The sequence below is a fragment of the Schistocerca americana genome, chromosome 2 (genome assembly GCF_021461395.2).
Source record: "Schistocerca americana isolate TAMUIC-IGC-003095 chromosome 2, iqSchAmer2.1, whole genome shotgun sequence".
Taxonomy (NCBI): Eukaryota; Metazoa; Arthropoda; class Insecta; order Orthoptera; family Acrididae; genus Schistocerca; species Schistocerca americana.
This window is the reverse complement of record NC_060120.1, coordinates 944047697-944071722: the sequence shown is the minus strand read 5'-3', so window position 1 is coordinate 944071722 and position 24026 is coordinate 944047697. Positions and strand designations below refer to the sequence as shown.

Sequence of the window (24026 nt, the reverse complement as noted above, 5' to 3'; positions counted from 1 at the left end):
AGTGCTCAGAGCCATTTGAACCATTTGAACCGTAATGTTTGTCAAGCTTCTCTTTAGTCTCCTGAGGCGTTTTGCCTTTCATAAAGTAATCTTTAATCGCCACACGAAATTCTTTTTCGTCCATTTTTTGACAATCACTCGACTTCCTTGATTCACACGAATGCCAAACACAAAGAAATAGACCAATATGGTTGAAACTTGATGTGCGTTCTTTCCAAAGATGCTACTAATAAACATGACTTCGATACGCGCCGGTGGTGCCATCTCTCGGACTTTGCACGGACTTTTCAAACGCCCTTCGTTCCATCTCATTTGTGACTTGTGATTGCGCTGGTCATAACTGTCAGTAATTGAGTACTGTTCCTGTGGAGACCTGTTTTTCTGTTGTTGTTAGGTTCGTTAACTCGCAAATATCGGCTATACATAACTGCAGAGTTTTTCAGACAAATGATCTTGCTGAATAGAAGAACAGACAAATTTTCGAATATTAAAATCATCTCTATTCGATTTAAACCGCTCGAGATGGTGCACAGTTACTGTGAGGAGCATCTGGAGAGAAAATCTTTGTCCCAGTCACGATTACCTAGTTTGGTATCCCGTTATCACTTACAGTGTGCGACAGGTGACATTGCCATGTTTTTCTGTCTTATATCGACTTGGTTTAGTTACCAATGATGCAACGACACCGGAATCATGCCACTACTAGAGGGCTATAAGGTGTTTTTACTTTTGTACTTCCTTCATGATTTTCTCCAGATACTTATCTGTGCACTGGCGACTAAAACGAATTCACTGCGCTCATATAAAATTTAAATATACAATAACGTCACCTGCAGAACTTTCACAGCTTTTGGACGGTTGCTGTCAGTACCTATTCTGTTTGTCGTAATGGGTTTATTACTGGATAAAAAATGTTTCTCATTAATATATAGCCAACTTCAAGGATTTAGGCAGATTTTGTAGACTATAGATTGACATTTTATAAACACTTGTGCAACAGAACTAAAGAAATATGACAACAGTTCAAGTATATTCACCGGGTGAATGCTTCTAAAATGATTTGTCTCACAAAATATGAGAGGGAAGTCTGTATATTGGTTCAAAACATAAATTCACGTTATACTTCGAATACACACGTGACTCAGTTCAGTTCTGCTTGGTTTCTACATCTTATGTATTCTGTGGGCAAACATAATGCAGGTACGTTGCACCTAACTTGCTACAATCACTGAAGCTGGCGTTTGCTGTTTCTTGAATATTACGTTGTTCACCCTTAAAATCATTCCTGAAGCTAATTGACTAATGGATCGCCGTGATATAGCAGTTTCAGTAAATAGAATACATGAAGAACTTTTATGCTGGGACTTTCAGAGGGGATTGAATGCTCATAGGCACGAGATTCATTAATACAAGATCGCTTACTCAGTTCTTAATTATATAGGTATGCAATTGTTTATTGATTACTAAGCAAAACGAATATTTTCTTTCATCCACACAACTGTTTATCTAAGGGACCTTCCAAAACTTAACATTCATTGCCTAAAGAAGTGTATCACCCCATAAATACGCTTTCTGGCAGTTAGTTTTTAATACATACAACTCCTTCTTCAACAGTCTGCACCCATTTTCCAGCACTTCCCACTCCGAAATACTACTGTTCTCACGATAGCATCATGTGCCTTTCCCATATACTACCAACAAGCAAGCCAACAAACGCTATTACTTTTCACTCTCCACTCAACAGTCCTTCAGTTGGTTCTGTTCTCTCTTCCACTGAATTCATTTTATTTCCCCTGGGAATAGTATTTACTGTATAGAAAATGTGCTTGAACAGTATTGTATATTATGTTTACCTGTCTCATGTAACAAAGAAAAAAAAAAGCAGTTAATAATTAATGAAATAAATTTCTGTTACAAGACACCTTGCGTCTGCCAATGCGACTAACCCGCATTTTCCATTTGTTGAATGGGTAGTCTATTCGTCAGGCGTATCTCGTTGTGACGTGGAACAGCACGTCGCTGGCAGCAGAGTCGAGACTAACTGCTTAATCTGGGCGCGTTCCTGCAGCCGCCCCAAGTCGAGCTACCCGATCGATGTCCACTAATGAGTCATTCTACGGTACTCGTTAGGAGGCGACCGAGAGGGGACGCGATTTTTAATTTGTGTCCTTGTTTCCGTAATTATATCGCGGGCCTCTGCTCTCGAGCCCCATCTCCCACTCGGCGTTTTATTCCATCGGGAGCATTCAAGTGATCGGGTACGTTACGGAACTCTGCAGTAATTCCTAACTGCGTCGTCTCATTTCTTCTTTTCCCCTGTTGTCGCAGTGAATTAGTTGCAACCTGTACTCTCTCAGCCACCGCGGTGTCCTCGCCAAACGAAAAATTGCGTTATTTACTGTTGGTCGTGAAAATATGAGGGAGGATGGGGAATTTGGCGTACCTATGACAATTTTATTACTAACCATCAGACTTATTCGTAAAATCACGGAATTTGGTCATAAATATCGACATGTCCATACGCCATTGGTATGATAATGTGACTTTTGGCTGACTGATTTTTATATTGAAACACATCTGTTCCATTTAGTGGATTTTTCCGTTTTACCTTAACATGGATGTGGAAAAATGAATCATCAAGTGGGCTTAAATAACACATTGTAAGATCTTTAATTTCATACTTTATGCAGTTCCTTTTGTTGTAACCTGCTAAACGACTCAAATCAGACTTAATCCAAAAATAGAACACATCAGTACAGGGTGGTCCATTGATCGTGACCAGGCCTAATATCTCACGAAATAAGCGTCAAACGAAAAAACTACAAAGAACGAAACTTGTATAGCTTGAAGGGGGAAACCAGATGGCGCTATGGTTGGCCCGCTAGAAGGCGCTGCGTTTTTTTTAACTAGGAACCCCCAAATTTTATTACATATTCGTGTAGTACGTAAATAAATATGAATGTTTTAGTTGGACCACATTTTTCGCTTTGTGATAGATGGCGCTGTAATAGTCACAAACGTATAAGTACGTGGTATCACGTAACATTCCGCCAGTGCGGACGGCATTTGCTTGGCTTTTGGGAGCTCCATCTATCGTGCCAACCATAGCGCCATCTGGTTTCCCCCTCAAGCTAGACGAGTTTCGTTCTTTGTAGTTTTTTCGTTTGATGATTATTTTGTGAGACATTTGGCCCTGTCACTATCAATGGACCACACTGTATAAAGTACAAAACTAAAGCATTAAACCAGCTGCTGAATAATTTCAATCAAAACTTGAGAAATTCATTTTTGCGGAAACATATATCACATAATTATGAGGACAGTCGCATCCACTGCATTCTGAATGCCTCGAATACGAGCGGGATACGCGTCGGTACCAAGCTTCTCCGTCTTTTTCAGATTCATCACACACTATAAAAATTACTAGGTTCGAATACCCATCCTCATAATCTAGTCCATTGTCGTCACACAGATTCGTCTAATATACCTTGATTCATGACCAGACAATGAAAATTCAAATTTTCTCTTGTAATTTGTTCACTTTGTCTTCCTAGTAGTTTCTTGTTCGTTTCTGATCTTCATGTTTTCTTTGACATGCCGTTTTTCTTCATTAACTTTCAAAACCACTTTTTATGGCGTAGCTCTCAAAATGGTGGAGTTTTGCTTTGCTGTGTTTGTGTTTCGACATCTGTTACTACATTTTCAAGCGTATAAATAGAATAAAAGATAAACATGTAATATTGTATTGTTATATGACGCACACAGGCGTTATATGCAATATTACAGCAGCATGTATTGGATGATTAAAAACGTTACAAAAAATACGTATCAAATGCTGTCTATTAAATACTTTATCACTGGATGTGAAAATATTGAGGATAGTTGGTGTTATAATTATCCAGTTGTTATTACCTCTGAAAATTCGCAGTAGAAAAATGAGAACAAACATTGGTAAAACGTCTATCATTTCGCTGTACTAAATCAACGGCAGATCATGGCATGTACATATTTCCAAGTGAGTTGTATCAACAACCACTAGAATGCAGCACCCTTCAGAAGCCTAGTGGTTTAAAAAATGACAAGATACGGAGACGCTTCATATTCCCCCACACTCCTCTACCATCGGAAAAGAAAGATTATTGTTGTAAAGAATCGAGCTGAACTGTTGACAAAAAAAAAAAAAAAAAAAAAAAAACCGAAATAAAATTGAAAAGAAATTGCTCCTTACGGAAGACTCGGTTTGTTCACTTTTAGGTCTACTTTAGCCGAACATGTTTCATCACTTCCTGTGATTATCTTGCCGGCCGGGGTGGCCGAGCGGCTCTAGGCGCTACAGTCTGGAGCCGCGCGATCGCTACGGTCGCAGGTTCGATCCCACCTCGGGCATGGATGTATGTGATGCCCTTAGGTTAGTTAGGTTTAAGTAGTTCTAAGTTCTAGGGGACTGATGACCTCAGATGTTAAGTCCCATAGTGCTCAGAGCCATTTGAACTATTTTTTTGAACACATCACCCATTTTTTATGAAATTATCATTTTCTTACATCGTATACACCGATTTTCGTCCCATCTGGCTAATTGCTTCTGGTATGTCGTCTTTTTGTCTAAGAGTTTATTCTACATATTACATCGCGAGATGGAGCAAAAATTCAGCAGTGCATTGCAGTAGAACTCGATATTCATTTATATGGAGGACTAAGCAACACTTTCGCATTCTTCACTAAAGGAACAAAGGGCGAACCGCGTTACTGGGTAATCATCCACTGACAAAACTAGTTACAATTGTATGTTGTTAATGAACCACAACTGTCCTGCTTCAAACGCACACATCGCAAAGTGATTCAGTGGCAGCGGCTATTCGCTCTTGAAAATTCATTCCGGACCGATCAAACGCTATGCGGATGACACCTCCGTTTTCACTGATCCGGCGCCTTGCCAAGAATGCTCTCGTTGTTTGGTTTTCTCGGTGCGTGATGATTAATGCCGCATAAACACCGATTACTCCATGAAAGGCTTATTGCCTGATGATGGGCAGACTTTCTGCCGCTTCAATGGCGCCTGCAAATCACCGGAATAGCTGACAGACATCGAACGCCTGTCGAGGGTTACGGCGTAATTAATACATTAATTGTTGTTCCGCGGCACACCGCGAAAGAGTTATCGCCTAATCGTCTCGCATCCATTGAGCGCATCGACGGATGTGCCAAATTTTCGCAGTTGAAAATAACCGTGTTTGCTGCATATTCGGAAGAGGATTGTGAACGCAGCAACATAGAGCATAATGTTGTAGGTATGAGTACACTGCACTACGTTTAGAACAAGTCAAGGTCTGAACGAGGGGCTAAAAATAAACTGCACTCAAAATGTACTCTATTATTTCCGTCTACATCTGTCGTTGTATTCAGTCCGAGACTTTACTATGCAAGCCTCTTCTTCTCTTTTTGGGTTGTTTTGAAAACCCGCCTTACTTAAACACTACTTTGTTTCTTTTTATTCATCCACACGTGTTTCGACACCTGTGTTATCTTCTTTGGGTCAAATTTTGTTTGTGGAAAGCGTAACACAAAGCATATATTTAGTGTAGACCTAAAAGTTGTAGCATGAGCATGTTTGGCTTGTTTCGATTGCTCATTCGAAAATTACATTGCTAGTGAAACTGTGTTATTATAGACGGTTTTTTGTGTTTTTTTTTGTCGTTTATGAGAGCACGTCAACTGCAAAGTAGTCATGAAAAAAGTTCTTTGTGCATTTCTGAAGTAGCCTGCTATTTCGTGGGTAGTAGTTATGTGTGTTACTATAGTTACATTTAACGTCCTGTTGCATATCCCTGGTGGGTATCTCTTTCTAATGCTGTTGAGTACATTGTTTTCACACCGTCATTTATAAAATTTCGCTCACAACTTCACCTTAAACGTATTTTCCACAAAAGTTGACAAAACGTGATTTGAGCAGACACTTACGTCTCCGTGCTCATTGATAAGTGGTATGTCGCTCTTGTTTCCAACGTTTGCCTTATGTTTAACGTGGCGGTAATTTTTTTGTTTCGTGCGAACTAATGTCGTGTGTCTAATGGTGGGGAATGTGTGTGTGTATATATGTGTGTGCGTGCGTGCATGCGTGTGTGTGTGTGTGTGTGCGTGTGTGTGTGTGTGTGTGTGTGTGTATGTGTGTGTGTGTGTGTGTGTGAGAGAGAGAGAGAGAGAGAGAGAGAGGGGGGGGGGGGAGGGGGAGTTGGAAAGAGGGCGGAAGGGGGCTGAGAAAACAGATATTTTTAGATGTTTGAGAACGAGTATTATTTATTACATAGGGAGGTTGTTTTGTATAGTCCATTGACACCTTCAGTGTTTTGCTGTATCGCGAAGTATTTTCGTTCAATACTAAAAGAAATGATAGGTGTTTCCGTAAGGCTGACCTTCAAAACAACCCAAATTTTAAACCACAAACATAGCAAAACGTCAAGGCGACCTTCAAATCTTAGTAAGATGATTCTCTCTTCAACTCTTCATAACTACTGCAACCTACAACCATTTTATCTAATTTACTGTCGTCAAGCTTGAGTCTCATTCTACAGTTTTTACCCCTTACAATTCTCTGCATCACCAAACTAACCATCCATTGATAACTAAGGATGTGTGCAATCAAGCTATCCTTTCTTTTAGTCAAGTTGTGCGCAACTTGATTAGTACCTTTCCATTAGTTACTCGATCTACACATCTAATCTTCAGCATCGTTGTGTGGCACTACGTTTCAAAAGTTTCTATTCTTTTCTTGTCTCTTTTCACGTTTCACTTCCATACAGGGCTAAAACCCAAATACGTGCGGAGAAAGGACTTCCTAACATTTAAATTTGCATTCTGCTTCAAGTAATGTCTATTTTTCAGGAACACGTATCTTGCTATTGCCAGTGTGCATTTTATGTCCTCTCTATTTGTGCGTCATCAGCTACTTGGTGCCCAAACAGCAAAAGCTCGTCTACTAGTTTTAGTACCTCATTTCCTACTCTTATTCCCTCAGCACTGCCCGATTTAATCCGGACTATTGTGCATGACCCTTGTTTTACGTTTGCTTTAGTGATAATCTTATAACTCCATCCATTCCGTTCAACTGCTCTCCCAAGTGATTTGTTATCTCTTTGGCAAAATTACGACATTGTCAGCCAACATTGAAGTCTTTTATTTCTTCACCTTCTTTACTCTTTCGTTTCCTTTACCGCTCGCTCAGGGTGCCGTTTTAATAACATCGGGGATCTGTGGGTCATCCTCTTCTCTTTTCTTTCATGGTCTTCAACAATTGTAAGTAAGGTATGGCTCGTGTATCCGCTGGTACCTCTAGTAACACGATCATTTTCCATTCTTTCCTGCTCCGTTCATGATAGGTACACGCGAAGAACGACATTCAATTATCCTTTTGACGATTCGGAATACCTCTGATCTAAGTGCTATGGTCACATGAGGAAAAGTAATATGTTACTTGAGTCTTCCTAGTGCGTCTTGTCTCGGAGGTTGTTTGAGTGTTCCTGGTGTGTCATGTCTCGGAAATTTAACAGTAAACCTCTTCGTTAAGCATACCGTCTATCTTCTAGCGTCTACCACTAGAATTGGATATACATTTTTGCGACTCCTTCTCATTTACTAAACGACCGTGTTAGTGTTCTCCCAGTATAAAATTTCATGTTTGTTACGAGTTCCATAGACAGTTCGAATGAGTCATTTATCGAAACGACTCCCGAACGAGTCAAATGGCTCTGAGCACTATGGGGCTTAACTTCTGAGGTCATCAGTCCCCTATAACTTAAAACTACTTAAACCTAACTAACCTAAGGACATCACACACATCCATGCCCGAGGCAGGATTCGAACCTGTGACCGTAGCGATCGCGCGGTTCCCGACTGTAGCGCCTAGAACCGCTCGGCCACTGAGAGCTTTAATAACGGGCACTGGAGGTAATTTTTTCGTCAAGTGTTGACGGTATCAACGTCTTCTCAGGCTACGGCGGATAATTTATTACTAATTTCATTAAGGAATATATGTTTTTTGGTTGTCTAAGTGCTTGAAGAGGTACCTACACGACGACTGCAGGTGAACACAACGTTTTAGTCTTACTGCGCTCTTTGAGGCAATCATTACTCTCTTTCTGAGTGATGTCTTAGGGCCTACCCCATGAAATTATTCTATAAGACATTATTGAGTGGAAATATGCAAAAAAAGTCAGCAGGTTGACTCGTTTGTGGTTGTTTTGCTTGTTTCCAAGACTAGCAATTATACGAAGAGCAAGAGTAACTGAACTTAACTGTCAGAGAATCTCCGTAACATGCTTCTTTCAGTTCAGGTTTTCATCGAATATCTACAGTCAAAAATTTGGAGCAATGTACTCTGTTTACCGATTCCTGTTCGTGTGTTACATTAGTTGTTGGCAAAAATTTATTTGGGGCACAAAACTGAATGCAGTGCGTTTTCTCAAAATTTAGGAAGTGTCCCTTTTGAGAGAAACAGTTAATAATTCTTCTACAATACTCTTCTGCTGCTTTCTTTTTAATGGGATTTATTATAATATCAGTATTGTATACATTTTACTGTTAAAAAATACAATGAAATGTTCTTATGAAAAAAGATTCAAAAGCGTTAAGTGTAAGTCCGCAAAACGATTGCCAGAATCGGACCTCTTTTAGAAATAACCAAATTAACACCAGAAAAAATTAAACAATGTATGAAATCAGAGAAAACATAAGCTGATTTCAAAGTAGGTATGATGTAACGTATTCCAGAAAGCTATAGAATTTCTCCGTGTTTTCTTTGCTGATCCAAAGAGCCCTGCCATAGGATGTTCCTGCAAGCTTTATTTATGACAGTTTGGTTTTGTGTCATTTAAGAAAAAGACTAACCCACTTTCTCTCAGTAATTTCGTGCATGTAAGAGTGTTCGGCATTATTTCTCTCTGCCAGTTACATGGCCATCCTTCAAAAGCTCCCACAGTACGACAATACTAAACCAGCAATTCCCCAAGATTTTTACTGAAGATTGTAGGTCTACCTCTTTTTGGTTTTGCTGCTTCCTCAGTTGTACTGTACTTCATGTTGAACAACTTCATGAAGTGTTGTTTTTGGAACATTAAACTGTTTGCTGACATTTTTACAACTCAAGTTCTTTTTCTGAATTGCATCAATAGCTGTAGTCATTTTAGGCGGACTCCACTTTGTATGATCTACCTTCTCTGTTATCCTCTTGGAATCTGTCAGGAAATTCCGAGAGAATAAGTGTGTGTACTAATACAGGCAGACTTTAAACACAAAAAGTATGGAGTCCGGATTCAGCGGACAACTTGTGCACCCAATCGCTGGGTTGTGTAGAAACGAAAACAACCCGTTGGTTATAATTAAAGAGCAGGTACTTACAGAATTCCAGCCTGGACTGTAATTATCTTATGCCAGTAAAACTTGGTAGATATTCTAATGCGTTAATGAGGACTTGATTTACGTTTAAACGACTGCTGCGGTCGCAGGTTCGAATCCTGCCTCGGGCATGGATGTGTGTGATGTCCTTAGGTTAGTTAGGTTTAAGTAGTTCTAAGTTCTAGGGGACTGATGACCACAGATGTTAAGTCCCATAGTGCTCAGAGCCATTTGAACCATTTACGTTTAAAAATACCAATTTTGGCCCCCACATGCAAATCTGGCGCCGTGAATGCAAGAGAGACATATAAAAATGTTTCCATATGTAGGGGATTACGAACAGAACGCGGTCGGAAAAGGTCAAACAAATGATAAAGGCATAATACTGATGTTATTATTAACTGCTGCATACAGAATTTGTTCAATGTGATCATCGGAGACGCTGACTAGGTGCTGTAAAGCGCCGGATTTGCATCTCACTGCCAACATTGGAACTAATTTTAGTCCCAGCGAAAAGAAAACAAAAGAAAAAATGGTTCAAGTCGCTCTGAGCACTATGGGACTCAACATCTGAGGTCATCAGTCCCCTAGAACTTAGAACTACTTAAACCTAACTAACCTAAGGACATCACTCACATCCATGTCCGAGGCAGTATTCGAACCTGCGACCGTAGCAGTCTCGCAGTTCCGGACTGAAGCGCCTAGAACGGCTCGGCCACAGCCACTTATCGCCTTCCCATTTGGCTAGCCGTGCACGCCTCACGGCCAAGTCAAACTTCCATAGGTCGTCAACCATGCATCCACAATCTGTACTCATACATCTATTATGTATATCCCCGTACAGGGGAGACATTTCACCTGGAAGTCGCTTGCCCCGTATCGGCGGACATATACGATATTGCAGTGCCTCGCGATAAACGGGAAATCCGGGCTCAAGTACCGGTTCGGTACAAATTTTCACTGTCATCAATGCATTCTACAGCTGATGGTAGTCCATATTAGCAACTGCGATTACATTTAATGTACACGATCTTGTAGGCTATGAGGAAGCCGTAAGTAGATGTCTTGAATAGTAACCACTTGGGGTCTCTTCTAAAAAAATTATTTAACGAGCGCTTTGTCGCTTAGAAGCTACACCATCAGGTTAGATATGTTAAATCTTGACATGAAACGTTTGTCATTGACAGGATCGAACACTTCTTGTCAACGAATAAATGACGCAATTGGCGACTCGCCAGGGAAGGAGAAAGCTGTTCAAAAAAAAAAAATGGTTCAAATGGCTCTGAGCACTATGGGACTCAACTGCTGAGGTCATTAGTCCCCTAGAACTTAGAACTAGTTAAACCTAACTAACCTAAGGACATCACAAACATCCATGCCCGAGGCAGGATTCGAACCTGCGACCGTAGCGGTCTTGCGGTTCCAGACTGCAGCGCCTTTAACCGCACGGCCACTTCGGCCGGCTGTCTAATGTCATCTCCAGAGATGCGACTTACAACACGATTCTCTTAGCGAACTTAAATTACGTAAAAATGAACCGACAAAGGCCATGCAGAAAGGTACCAAACCTACTATATTTGTTATCTGCAAATAAGTATGCCACTGGATAGGTATTAGGAGCGTTAAAAATCGATTTACAACAGCACCGCACTTTGTACTTCAGACATACACAACACAGGTAAAAACAGCTCTCAGCCAATGAGCGTCGATGTAACCAGTGGACACCACCATCTCTCTCTCTCTCTGTCCCCCCCCTCTCACCCTCTCCCTCTCCCCCTCCCACTCCCCCCCCCCCCCCTCTCTCTCTCTCTCTCTCTCTCTCTCTCTCTCTCTCTCCCCCTCCCTGTACAGGCTCTCTAGCTGCGGCAAGCGATGTAGCTGCTGATAGGTCAGAGCTGTGAACCTATCGGCGAGCTGGCGGCCATGCAAGCTGGCACCTCTAGCGTGCTCAAGCACTCGACGCCTGCAGCTGATACTCCGCGCTGCAGTGTCGACACGCGGTCCCGGTCGACACTTTTCGGCTATCCTCGCGGTACGACACTCACGCCTAAATAATTCCGCTCGCTAGTTCCATGGTAATTAAAACTGCAGTCATCATACGTGCTAATTAACTTTCTACGAGATACGCTGAGCGAAATGGAATTGCTGTGTATTACTCACCTGTGGCTCTCTAGACCGCGTAATGTGAAGCAGGGCTTCCATATTTCTTTCTGCTCTGTGCACAGAAGTGAAGCGTATGTACTAATGTTCTTGAAGCCTTTCAGGTGGAAGAGTGAACGCTGTTTCACAGACTGCTCACGGAGAGAGCGATATTTTCGGTCGCATGTGAATGTTCCAACGTGAAATGCTGTTGTACTAGATGCATAAAAATTTCTATCCAATTCTAAGGATGAAACATAAATATTCAACCACATATATAAATAGAGTGTCCCTGCTAACTCTTGCATTAAAACCACTCCGTCTACAGGCCACAAGTGGCCCATCGGGACCATCCGACCGCCGTGTCATCCTCAGTGGAGGATGCGGATAGGATGGCCGTGGGGTCAGCACACCGCTCTTCCGGTCGTAATGACGGTATTCTTGACCGAAGCCGCTACTATTCGGTCGAGTAACTCCTCAATTGGCATCACGAGGCTGAGTGCACCCCGAAAAATGGCAACAGCGCATGGCGGCTTGGATGGTCACCCATCCAAGTGCCGACCACGCCCAACAGCGCTTAACTTCGGTGATCTCACGGGAACCGGTGTATCCACAGCGACAAGGCCGTTGCCTAACTCTTGCATTAGCAAGAACTATATTAAGTGACAAGAAAAGAGTGCAGGCATGGATTGTTTGGTTTCAAAAGGTCTCCCAGCATACGCTGCAGGAAATCTCGTAAATGACGGAGTATAAAAGAATACAACGGCAGCTAGCGTTTTTAAAATGACTATAATTTTTTTCGCACCAGAATAGTAGATAAGTGTGAGTCAAATTAGGTAACTCAGTAATATAGTTCTTTTGACTAGAAATTACGTGGTAGTATGTTGTTGGTGCTAATTGAATCGCTCTACCATCGGAACTTTGCAACACTCCTCACGAAAATTAGCACCACCGAGGCAAGCGATATGCGGTACGTTCACCGGAGTGTGGGGAGACCTCTATTTATCCTTTTTTTAGATTAATTCTTGGATGATACAGGAAATCAGGTGATTCTGTCGATCTTCCACGAAGATCTGAACATAGGAAGCTGTGAGCACTCTTTATCTCATATTATCTGACACATGAGGAAACGAAAGTCTGAGTTTGTGTGTCGTTGTTGTTGATGATGATGATGGTGATCATGACGGTGACGAATTTAGGGCGCTCAACAGCATTAACATAAACATTCTTACTGTATATCAACATAACGTCTTGTGCTTTGAACAAAATTCATGATAGTACCTGTCTGTGTGTCTCTTCCTGAGATCAGTTAATTACTTTTGGCACCGACTGCGTCTGGATGACCAGCTGAAATAATTTCAGGCAGCCGGCCGTTGTGGCCGAGCGGTTCTAGGCGCTTCAGTCCGGAACCGCGCTGCTGCTACGGTCGCAGGTTCGAATCCTGCCTCGGGCATGGATGTGTGTGATGTCCTTAGGTTAGTTAGGTTTAAGTAGTTCTAAGTCTAGGGGACTGATGACCTCAGATGTTAAGCCCCATAGTGCTCAGAGCCATCTGAACAATTTTTTTAAAATTTCTGGCTCATGTAACTCTTTGTATTCCTCTGAAAAAGTAATCGTGCACATAAGTCAATTGGAAATGCTCTGGATCAAACGGCATCTGTCCGACTCTGTTTTCAGGGTTGGGTAGAAATAGTGCTAATGAAGGACGATCCCAAAGATGCGAGATAAATGGGGGTAGCAACTTATATTCTATGATTGGTGCTGTTCATCTAAAAGAACTTACGAACACAGTACTTCTTGTAAAAACGTTATACAGATTGTTTCGCAATTGCTGATACAGGTTGTTAGGCATTGTGTAGGGGACTTACAGTAGATAAACATTTGATGAGGAACCCATTCGTGGAAATTTAAAGTTTAGGTATAAACCAAGTTTGAAGATCGGATCTCTTTCAAATCTCCCGCTCACGTTACACACGCAAGATGAGAAGAGAGCGCCTTCGTCAGTCCCTGTGGTAATTATGACACCACATGACATTTACGACCAACTGTAACAACGGCTACGAGAAACTAGTACGTTTGCAAGTACGAGGGCAAACTGTGGTGCCCCACGGACGCACATACACATATCCCATGCCGTCGGCTCCGGCAGAGTATATAGGTCAGAGCTCATGGTCTCAGCTGTGTACATACCGTGAAGCGGGACATCCAATCATCAAAATTATTTTACATGCAAATCGTATATTTGCGAACGTGGGATGGTTATCAGATCTCTGTTTGCTAATTCGCCCCTACAAGTCCTAAAAGTCTTAAGGAATTGGAAAACACCATGTACATTTTTCCTCTCGTTTGGGGCCATTACAGACCACGTGAAGTAAATCCAAGGCACTTCTGAAAACCTGTTTTGCAGCCCAGACGCGTTGTTTTCTTTCTCTGGCCACCTGTCTCCTTTCTTCTGTCCAGTCTGTGTTCTGCTTTTGCTCTCGCTGAAAGCCACTAAAATGACTCTGAGCACTACAGGACTTAACTGCTAAGGTCATCAGTCCCCTAGAACTTAGAACTACTTAAACCTAACTAACCTAAGGACATCACAAACATCCATGCCCGAGGCAGGATTCGAACCTGCGACCGTAGCGGTCGCGCGGTTCCAGACTGTAGTGCCTAGAACCGCTCGGCCACACCGGCCAGCAAAAGTCGCTAAAGTTGCTGATCAGCGATCTGTACTTTGAACACTTAGAGATGTCGTTGTGGTTTACGTCAGAGCTCTTGATGTCCTTCCTTATTTCCTTGAACCATTCATGACAGACTTAAGGTCTGTTGTCCAATACATTAAAATTGTGCTTCGTTGGTAGTTTTGTAACAATTCTAAATATAGTCGTTCATTATCCACGTTTAACTCCTCTCTTACTCGAAGTCCGTTATGTCTCTGTATTATCCTAGGACCCATTATTTTGCGAAGGAACTTGCTCTCAGTCTTCCCGGATTCTCTGAGCCCAGCCGTTCCTATCATTCTGAGGCATCTCCTTGCGTACAGATATCTACTTCTACATCAGTACTCCGCAAGCCACAGGACGTTATTTAGCAGAGGGTCCTTCTGGCACCACTAACTGATCACTCCTTCTCTATTTAATTCGCGAATGGCGCGAGGGAACTCTGTATTAGCTACAGTTACTGGCCTTGGTCATTTCGCGAGATGTATGTGGGAGAAAGTAATATGTTGTCCAGCTCTTCCCGGAAAAAGCTTTTTCAAATTTCAATAGCAAACCTCTACGTGATGCACAGCACCTCTCTTTTAGCGCCTGCCACTGCAATTCGCTGAGCAACTGTACAACGCTCTGGCGCCTACTAAACGTGACGAAAAACGCCCCTCTTCGTTGGATTTTATCTATCTCTTCTATCAGTACTACCTGCTAAGAGTCACAGGTTGATGAACAATATTCAAGAATCGTTCGAAAAAGCGTCTTACAAACCAAATCTTTTGTGGATGAGCTATGTTTCGTTAAGATTCTCCCAATGAATCTCAGTCTGGCATCTGCTTTCCTGCTATTTGTTTTATGTAGTCAATCCACTTAAGGTCGCTGTGGGTAAGTTCTCCTAGATGCTTTTTACGTTCTGGGTCAGCTGCAAGAACCTGTACCATTCATCAATCCTCTGCAGAACATTCTGCAAACTGACAGTATGTCTCGGCGTTGATACCTACTTACGGACAACCACATCACCTGCGAACAGTCTTAAAGAGCTTCCGACGCATTCTACTGGATCATTTGTATACACTGTAAACAGTAATGGTCGTATTAATCTTACTTTGAGTTCATCCGAAATTACCCTTACGGCTGTCGGTTTTGTTCCTCTAAGAGAGACAAGTTGAGTCACGTGTACAAGGAAGTCTTGAATCGAGTGCCAAATCAGGTCTGATATTCAATAAGCCGTGATGACTGGGTGTTGTGTGCTGTCCTTAGGTTAGTTAGGTTTAAGTAGTTCTAAGTTCTAGGGGACTGATGACCATAGATGTTAAGTCTCATAATGCTCAGACCAATTTGAGCAATTTATTGAATAAGCTCGTGTTTTTTCACTAACCACACTGTGGGACGGTATCAGATGCCTTCTTGAAGTCGACGAACACTGCATCAACCTGACCACCGGTGTCTACATCGCTATGTACCTCGTGGAGGAAGAGAACGAGCTGAGTTTAGCAAGATCTGCGGAATGGAAGTAGATTTATATAGAGATTTCCGTTCTCCATGAACGTCATATACAGGAGTATGAAACGTGTTCTTCAGTTCCCCGAAAGATTAACCTCAACGATGTAGGTCTATAATTATGCGCCGGCTGCTTTGGACGAGCGGTTCTAGGCGCTTCAGTGTGGAACCGCGTGACCGCTACGGTCGAAGGTTCGAATCCTGCCTCGGGCATGGATGTGTGTGATGTTCTTAGGTTAGTTAGGTTTAAGTAGTTCTAAGTTCTAAGAGACTGATGATCTCAGGTGTTGAGTCTCATAGTGCTCAGAGCCATTTCAACCATATTTATAATTATGCGCATGTGTCCTACGGCTCGTCTTGAAACCTGGTATGTCCTGCGCTTTTTTTCTAGTCACTAGGTACCTTTCGTTGCTTCATCAGTCTACGATAAACTGCTATCAGGAAGGGAGCAACATTCGAATTTTGTTACTGTATTTTAGAGTCTGTGTTTACCTATTCCTGAAATTGCCTTTTTCTTGTATAGGACATGCATCCTACGATAAGCAACGGCCATATTCTCTCTTTTGCAGTCGTTGGCTTCTTCTAGAGCTGGTTTTCATACGTAGCCGAGCGGTTCCAGGCGCTTCAGTTTGGAACCGCACCACCGCTATAGTCGCAGGTTCGAATCCTGCCTCGGCCATGGAAGTGTGTGATGTCCTTAGGTTAGTTAGGTTTAAGTAATTCTAAGTTCTAGGGGACTGATGACATCAGTAGTTAAGTCCCATAGTGCTCAGAGCCATTTTTTTGGTTTTCATCCGCACTATCTCGTGGGGAAATATCTCGTATATTCTTAATGCATTTCAGTACTTACGTTATAACGACAAAAACGCGCGGAAATTCGTCGAATTACAGGGAAAAATGTAAAAGGTTTTGCTAAGAACGGAGACTTTACCTGCCCGACCCGACGTAGGAAATACTGACCCGTCTCTCATCGAGATGGCCGCACGATACGTCTCATCTGTAACACTGGCCTTCTACGAGTGTCCTCTTGTATCACCTAGAAAATTGCGGGCCTTACTTCGACTATCGGGTTCACAGATTCTGCTGCACTGTTTTTTCTCATGATGCCAACCTTATTTCCATAGCGTCTTTTCAGAGAAATATTCTGCTCTGACTTCATTTTTATGGATGGCAGTGTGCGACCACATCGAACTGCGCAAGTGGAGGAGCTATTGGAACGATAGGCCGTTTGGTGAATGGATTGACCTGCGCGTTCTTCCTACCTAAATTCCATTGGGCACGCTTGGGCTGCTTTGGCGCGACATACTGTAGCACGTCCACATGCATTAACGACCATCCAGCAGTTGCGAACCAGGCTAAAGGAAGAATGGAACGCTCTATTACAAAACGCCGTACCAACCCTGTAACCAGCATGGGAGCACCTTACAGAACATGCATTGCCGTCGGTGTTGATCACACACCATACTAACAACCAAGTCCCTCCTTTGGTAATGTCCAGGGACAATCATGAATCGAGATAACTTCAGTATAATTATTATCTATGAGTGAAAGTTCAAAAATGGTTCAAATGGCTCTAAGCACTATGGGACTTAACCTCTGAGGTCATCAGTCCCCTAGACTCAGAACTACTTAAACCTAACTAACCTAAGGACATCACATACATCCATATTTTTTACACGGCACACGAACGATGGGATACAGTGAGGATTTTCACCTACGATCATTTCACGAGTGTACAGTGAATGTCAGGAATCCGGTAAAACATCAAATCTCCGACATCGCTGCGGCCTGAATAACATCCTGCAAGAATAGGACCAACCACGACTGAAGAGAATTGTTCGGCGTGACAGTAGTGCAACTCTTCCGCAAATTGCCGCGGATTTCAATGCTGGGCCACCAAAAAGTTCAAACTTCAAATGTGTGTGAATTTCTAAGGGACAAAACCGCTGAGGTCATCGGTTCCTAGACTTACACACTGCTTAAACGCACTTACCTTAAGAACAGCACACACACACATTCCCGAGGGAGGGGTCGAACCTCCGGTGGGATGGGCCGCGCAATCCGTGATATGGCGCCTCAAACCGCACGGTCACTCCACGCGGCCATCAACAAGCGTCAGCGTGCGAACCTTTCAGCGAACATCATCGATATGGGCTTTCGGAGCCAAAGGCTCATTCGTGCACTCTTGTTGACTGCGCGACTACAAAGCTTTACGCCTCGCCTGCGCCCGTCATCGTTCTGTTCATGACTGGAAAATTTGATGCCTGGTCGGACGAATCTGGTTTCAAAATGTATCGAGCGGGTGGACGTGTACGGGTATGGAAACAACCTCACGAATTCATGGAACCTGCATGTCGGCAGGAACTATTCAAGCTGGTGGAGGCTCTCTAATGGTGTGGGGCGTGTGCAGTTGGAGTGATATGGGCCTCTAAAACGTCTAGATACGACTCTGACGTATGAAAAGTACGTTAGTATCCTGTCTGATCACCTGCATCCATTCACGTTTATTGTCCATTCCAACGGACGTGGGCAATTCCAGCAGGACAATGCGACACACCGCATGTCCAGAATTGCTACAGAGTGGCTCCGGGAACATTCTTCTGAGTTTAACGCTTCCGCTGGCCACAAAACTCCGCAGACCTTAACATTATTGAACATATGTGTGATGTCTCGCAATGTGCTGTTCAGAAGAGATCTTAACCTCCTCGTACTCGTACGGATTTATGGACAGTCCTACAGGATTCATAGTGTCAGTTCCCTCCAGAACTACTTCAGATATTAGTTGAGTGCATGCCATATCGTGTTGCGGAACTTCTGAATGATCGCTGGGGCCCTACACGATATTAGGCAAGTATACCAGTTTCTTTGGCTCTTCAGTGTATGTGTAGTTCAAGTTCCATAGAGCTATGTTACTTGGTAGTAACACATCATGTGGAAGTTACTTTCGTCCTCAAATTTTGTACGCCGCTGTATATGGCCATGAAGTCACATGTATTTTTCCTTGCTTGGTAACTCTTCGTTATACTGTTTCTCGGTATTGATAAACACATAGAAGCACCTGTTACTAGTGTGATAGCCATTGCTAGACCTTTACGGTTTCCAAACTACGAAAAGCTACCTTCTGTTCTTTGACGTATTTCGATTTGCATCCGTTACGGCGATACTTAATAAATAAATGTATGAAATCAGTGCAAACAAGTGAAGTATTACAGTTTCGAATACGGTACATAAGTCAAGTGACTATTTCACTTTGATGCTGACTATGTCCGCAGTATCCTTGGTCGTTCCACAGATGTTTCTACTGTATGGTAATTGTCATCGTGCTACGACTTTCTGTCAGATAAATAAAAAAAGTGCTGCCATTCATTGTTCTGCAATCGTATATGACAATTGTCGTGATACAGTTTGCTATGAGGGCTTTGCACAGACGTTTTGGCCAGTGTCTCTAGTACGCCCGTCGATCGCATCAAGTCGCTCTTTCCAGTTATGAGCGCGCTGTGAGCGAGTAAAGGGGCCTAGAACAACAGTCTCCCTCACAGGTATGGGGGCCCGTTGAGAGGTTTCGCCTCAAGGTACGCAGTCCACGTAACACAATTGCCACGCACTTCCTTCTTCATGGCAATTCTCAGCCGTACTCTGCAGGAGCAGTGAAGATGGGAAGATGGGAAGTATTCGATCACCCACAACACCACCCTAATTGGCTTGTCCTGAGTATCATTTCTGTCCACTTGAAACGCTGGACATAAAGACAACACTTGGGCACAAAAATAGTTCAAATGGCTCTGAGCACTATGGGACATAACAGCTGAGGTCATCAGTCCCCTAGAAATTAGAACTATTTAAACCCAACTAACCTAAGGATACCACACACATCCATGCCCGAGGCAGGATTCGAACCTGCGACCGTAGCGGTCGCGCGGTTCCAGACTGTAGCGCCTAGAACCGCTCGACCACCCCAGCCGGCTACACTTGGGCACAGACAACATGCTGTAGATCTGTGTACATAATTATCGGAATGCACAGGTGGCTGCCTTCTATGATGAGGGAGTTGGAAAGTTGGTATAACGCTACGAAAAATGTCTAAGTCGTTTGGTTTCTGTATCGTCAGCAATCACGCCTTACTTTCGGAACAGCCCTTCTACTTTGTACTGTCAGGTTCGTGTCTGATTAACAATAACTGTGTAAGCTGCAAATAACTTCGGTTTAACGTTGCAAACTTATCACAGAGATACGCGCATTTACACAGTTCATAATGTGAGAATGTTAGGAAAGGTTTCAAACGAACACATCTCGTCCTCAGAAAGTGAAATAATACCAAAAACAACAATGATAAATTTTAACTAGAAGTTTCTTTACAAAATTATTCTTACGACTACATCATGATGTTGGCCAGTACTACGATAAATCATCTGATTCCGGTTCAAAGTTCGTTACTGTTTAGGATGACAATCAAGTCCACAGAGGATGAATAGTTTTGTGACAAATTGAGCAAAAGATTACCCAAGGTCGCTCGAGTTTACAGTGGACGCAATCTGGTGAACCAACAAGTTTACGCCTCTGTGTGTCTGTCGTCTGCATGGTGCTCTCGCCCACTGAAATTCCTATAAAATCTAATTAAGCCTTTGCTGAGATGTTTCAGCAGAAATTCTCCCTGCGTTTCTCGTGATGCGAGAAAACACGCACTCATCCCTGGTCTTGGGATATGGCGATATGCACGTGCATGGCTGGAGCCGTGTGCATATTAAAATGCCCTCTCGGACCTTGTAAGGACAATTAACTAACTGTCTGGTTCGTTTCTCCACAGTGCGAGCTCAACGATGCTACAGCTAATATCTAACTGAATGTCAGCCGCAGTGAACACAGTGTTTACTCAAATTTCTCCTCTGTGTCGTACAGAGCATTATGAACTCCTTTCTTCACTTGACGCCACTTCAGAGAGGAGTCCACGAAAATTTCGCTCTCGTTTTCCTCGTAGCCGAACTGTCTCCTCGCCTGGGTTCTTTCGTTCTCCACGTCATGGGTTTTTTCGATCAATAGGAGCGTTCCTCTTATTTTGTGGAAACTCTCTCTACCAATCGCAAGGGCCCTACCATTGAACTGCATCGAAATCTTGGCACTTTATTCTTTCCTAGTTTGTTTCTGCCAGTCGGACATTTCTTGCCCACTCACTTGTGTACCATTCGCTGTTCACGTGATCAACCACGTCACTGGTTTTGTTCGTATCCATTTGGAAATCCGAAACACAGTTTTCTAAAGCTTCTTTCTGTCCTCCTTCTGGTGGCCCGTTACTCGCTCTGCAGTATACGTCACCTGTCCGGCCGCTAGCTTCCACACAAAACGTTTCCTCTCGCTCCTTGTTTCACCTTCTGCTCATTGACATGCATTATATAGGAGTGGTGTGTTAACACCATCGATAGAGTGTCATCCCTTTTGCATTACATACTTATAAGCAAATCTGCTCATTACCGCCGAAGTAAGTTAGGTGTCATATTCACCTTCCTGTTACGATGTATAAAACTCTTATATAAGATGCGAAATTGACCTACATTTATTCTGCCACCTTACAGTACTTGTCCCGAAACACGCATCAGTTGCGGAATTGCGAGAGGTCAATTGCTATAACGCGCGTACTTTCCATATAGCTCGTCCTTTTGTGGATGCAGGGTCAGAACAGTTCCTTAATGCATTGCACAAGCAGACGTATATATTGCGGAGGACACGGATGTAGTGCGAGAAACATTCCTCACGTCTTGGGACGTGATTCATACGCGGCGACTGCAGACAAAGTAGCAGGTCCGGGCTTGTTGGATTGCCCCAGACGCGCCCCCTTTGCAGCGCACCTTCATAGCCGCTATCCATCCTCCAGGCCGGGTTCTTTATGGGATAAGGCGGCTGCGCTATGTCCGATGTGTCTCACCTGTCCGCAGAAAAAAAGAGCGGAGAAAATTCACACAGTCGTGTACATCTAGCAGTGCCAGTCTGACTGACAGCTACTTGTCCTTTTGTCATGACAATGAATGATACATATTTTAAGGTAAATTTATTTCACAATATATATGCATAAACAGTTTTTTTACCACGTATGGAAATACACTACTGACTATTAAAATTGCTACACCACGAAGATGACGTGCTACAGACGCGAAATTTAACCGACAGGAAGAAGATGCTGTGATATGCAAGTGATTAGCTTTTCAGAGCATTCACAAAAGGTTGGCGCCCATGGCGACACATACAACGTGCTGACATGAGGAAAGTTTCCAACCGATTTCTCATACACAAACAGCAGTTGACCGGCGTTGTCTGGTTGGTTCAAATGGCTCTGAGCACTATGGGACTCAACTGCTGAGGTCATTAGTCCCCTAGAACTTAGAACTAGTTAAACCTAACTAACCTAAGGACATCACAAACATCCATGCCCGAGGCAGGATTCGAACCTGCGACCGTAGCGGTCTTGCGGTTCCAGGCTGCAGCGCCTTTAACCGCACGGCCACTTCGGCCGGCCGTTGCCTGGTGAAACGTTGTTGTGATGCCTCGTGTCAGGAGGACAAATGCCTACCATCACGTTTCCGACTTTGATAAAGGTCGGATTGCAGCCTATCGCGATTGCGGTTTATCGTATCGCGATATTGTTGCTCGCGTTGGTTGAAATCCAATGACTGTTAGCAGAATATGGAATCGGTGGATTCAGGAGCGTAATACGGAACGCCGTGCTGGATCCCAACGGCCTCGTATCACTAGCAGTCGAGATGACAGGCATCTTATCCGCATGGCTGTAATGGATCGTGCAGCCACGTCTCGATCCCTGAGTCAACAGAGGGGATGTTTGCAAGACAACAACCATCTGCACGAACGGTTCGACGACGTTTGTAGCAACATGGACTATCAGCTCGGAGATCATGGCTGCGGTTACCCTTGATGCTGCATCACAGACAGGAGCACCGGCGATGGTGAACTCAACGACGAACCTGGGTGCACGAATGGCATTTTTTCGGATGAATCCAAATTATGTTTACAGCATCATGATGGTCGCATCCGTGTTTGGCGACTTTGCGGTGAACGCACATTGGAAGCGTGCATTCGGCATCGCCATACTGGCGTATCACCTGGCGTGATGGTATGGGGTGCCATTGGTTACACGTCTCGGTCACCTCTTCTTCGCATTGACGGCACTTTGAACAGTGGACGTTACATTTCAGATGTGTTACCACCCGTGGCTCTACCCTTCATTCGATCCCTGCGAAACCCTACATTTCAGCAGGATAATGCACGACCGCATGTCGAAGGTCCTGTATGGGCCTTTCTGATACAGAAAATGTACGACTGCTGACCTGGCCAGCACGTTCTCCAGATCGCTCACAAACTGAAAACGTCTGGTCAATGGTGGCCGAGCAACTGGCTCGTCACAATACGCCAGTCACTACTGTTTATGAACTGTGGTACCTTGTTGAGGCTGCATGGGCAGCTGTACCTGTACATGCCATCCAAGCTCTGTTTGACTCCATGACCAAGCGTATCAAGGCCGTTATTACGGCCAGAGGTGGTTGTTCTGGGTACTGATTTCTCAGGATCTATGCACCGAAATTGCGTGAAAATATTAACACATGTCAGTTCAAATGGCTCTGAGCACTATGGGACTTAACATCTATGGTCATCAGTCCCCTGGAACTTAGAACTACTTAAACCTAACTAACCTAAGGACATCACACACATCCATGCCCGAGGCAGGATTCGAACCCACGACCGTAGCAGTCGTGCGGCTCCGGACTGAGCGCCTAGAACCGCTAGACCACCGCGGCCGGGAAACACATGTCAGTTCTAGTATAATATATTTGTCCAATGAATACCCGTTTATCATCTGCATTTCTTCTTGGTGCAGCAATTTTAATGACCAGTAGTGTACATTACTATCTAGAAAAACTTAAATTTCTTATCATTACTGAATTTCATCACAGTGTAACATGTGTTGGACTGTGACGATAACAACTTTGATGTAGCTTCCAGTTTGCGGAACTGGCGGCTGTTTATGGGAGGGCCTTACACTATGGATAGGCGTGGAGGGGGGTGAATGGGCGGGACTTGTTCCGGGTAAAATCCTAGCGCTACGGGCACGTGAATTGGAGTGTCGTGAATGATGCACTATTTTGGCGGGCAAGCGCCTGTGTTGCCGCCTGCCACTGGTATCTGCCGCCTGGCGCGGTCGACGCGTCGCGTGCCACAATGGCGGCCGCCGCCAGCGCCTAACGAGACAGCCCGCCCGTCACGACACGTCACGCCGCCTGCCTCCGGCGCCGCTGTCAACTC

At 43.6% G+C, this 24026-nt stretch overlaps 1 pseudogene; it reads right to left on the bottom strand.

Annotated features, from left to right (window-relative positions):
• Positions 1-12040: 12040 nt before the first annotated feature.
• On the bottom strand, positions 12041-12158 carry LOC124596871 (annotated as a pseudogene).
• Positions 12159-24026: the final 11868 nt, after the last annotated feature.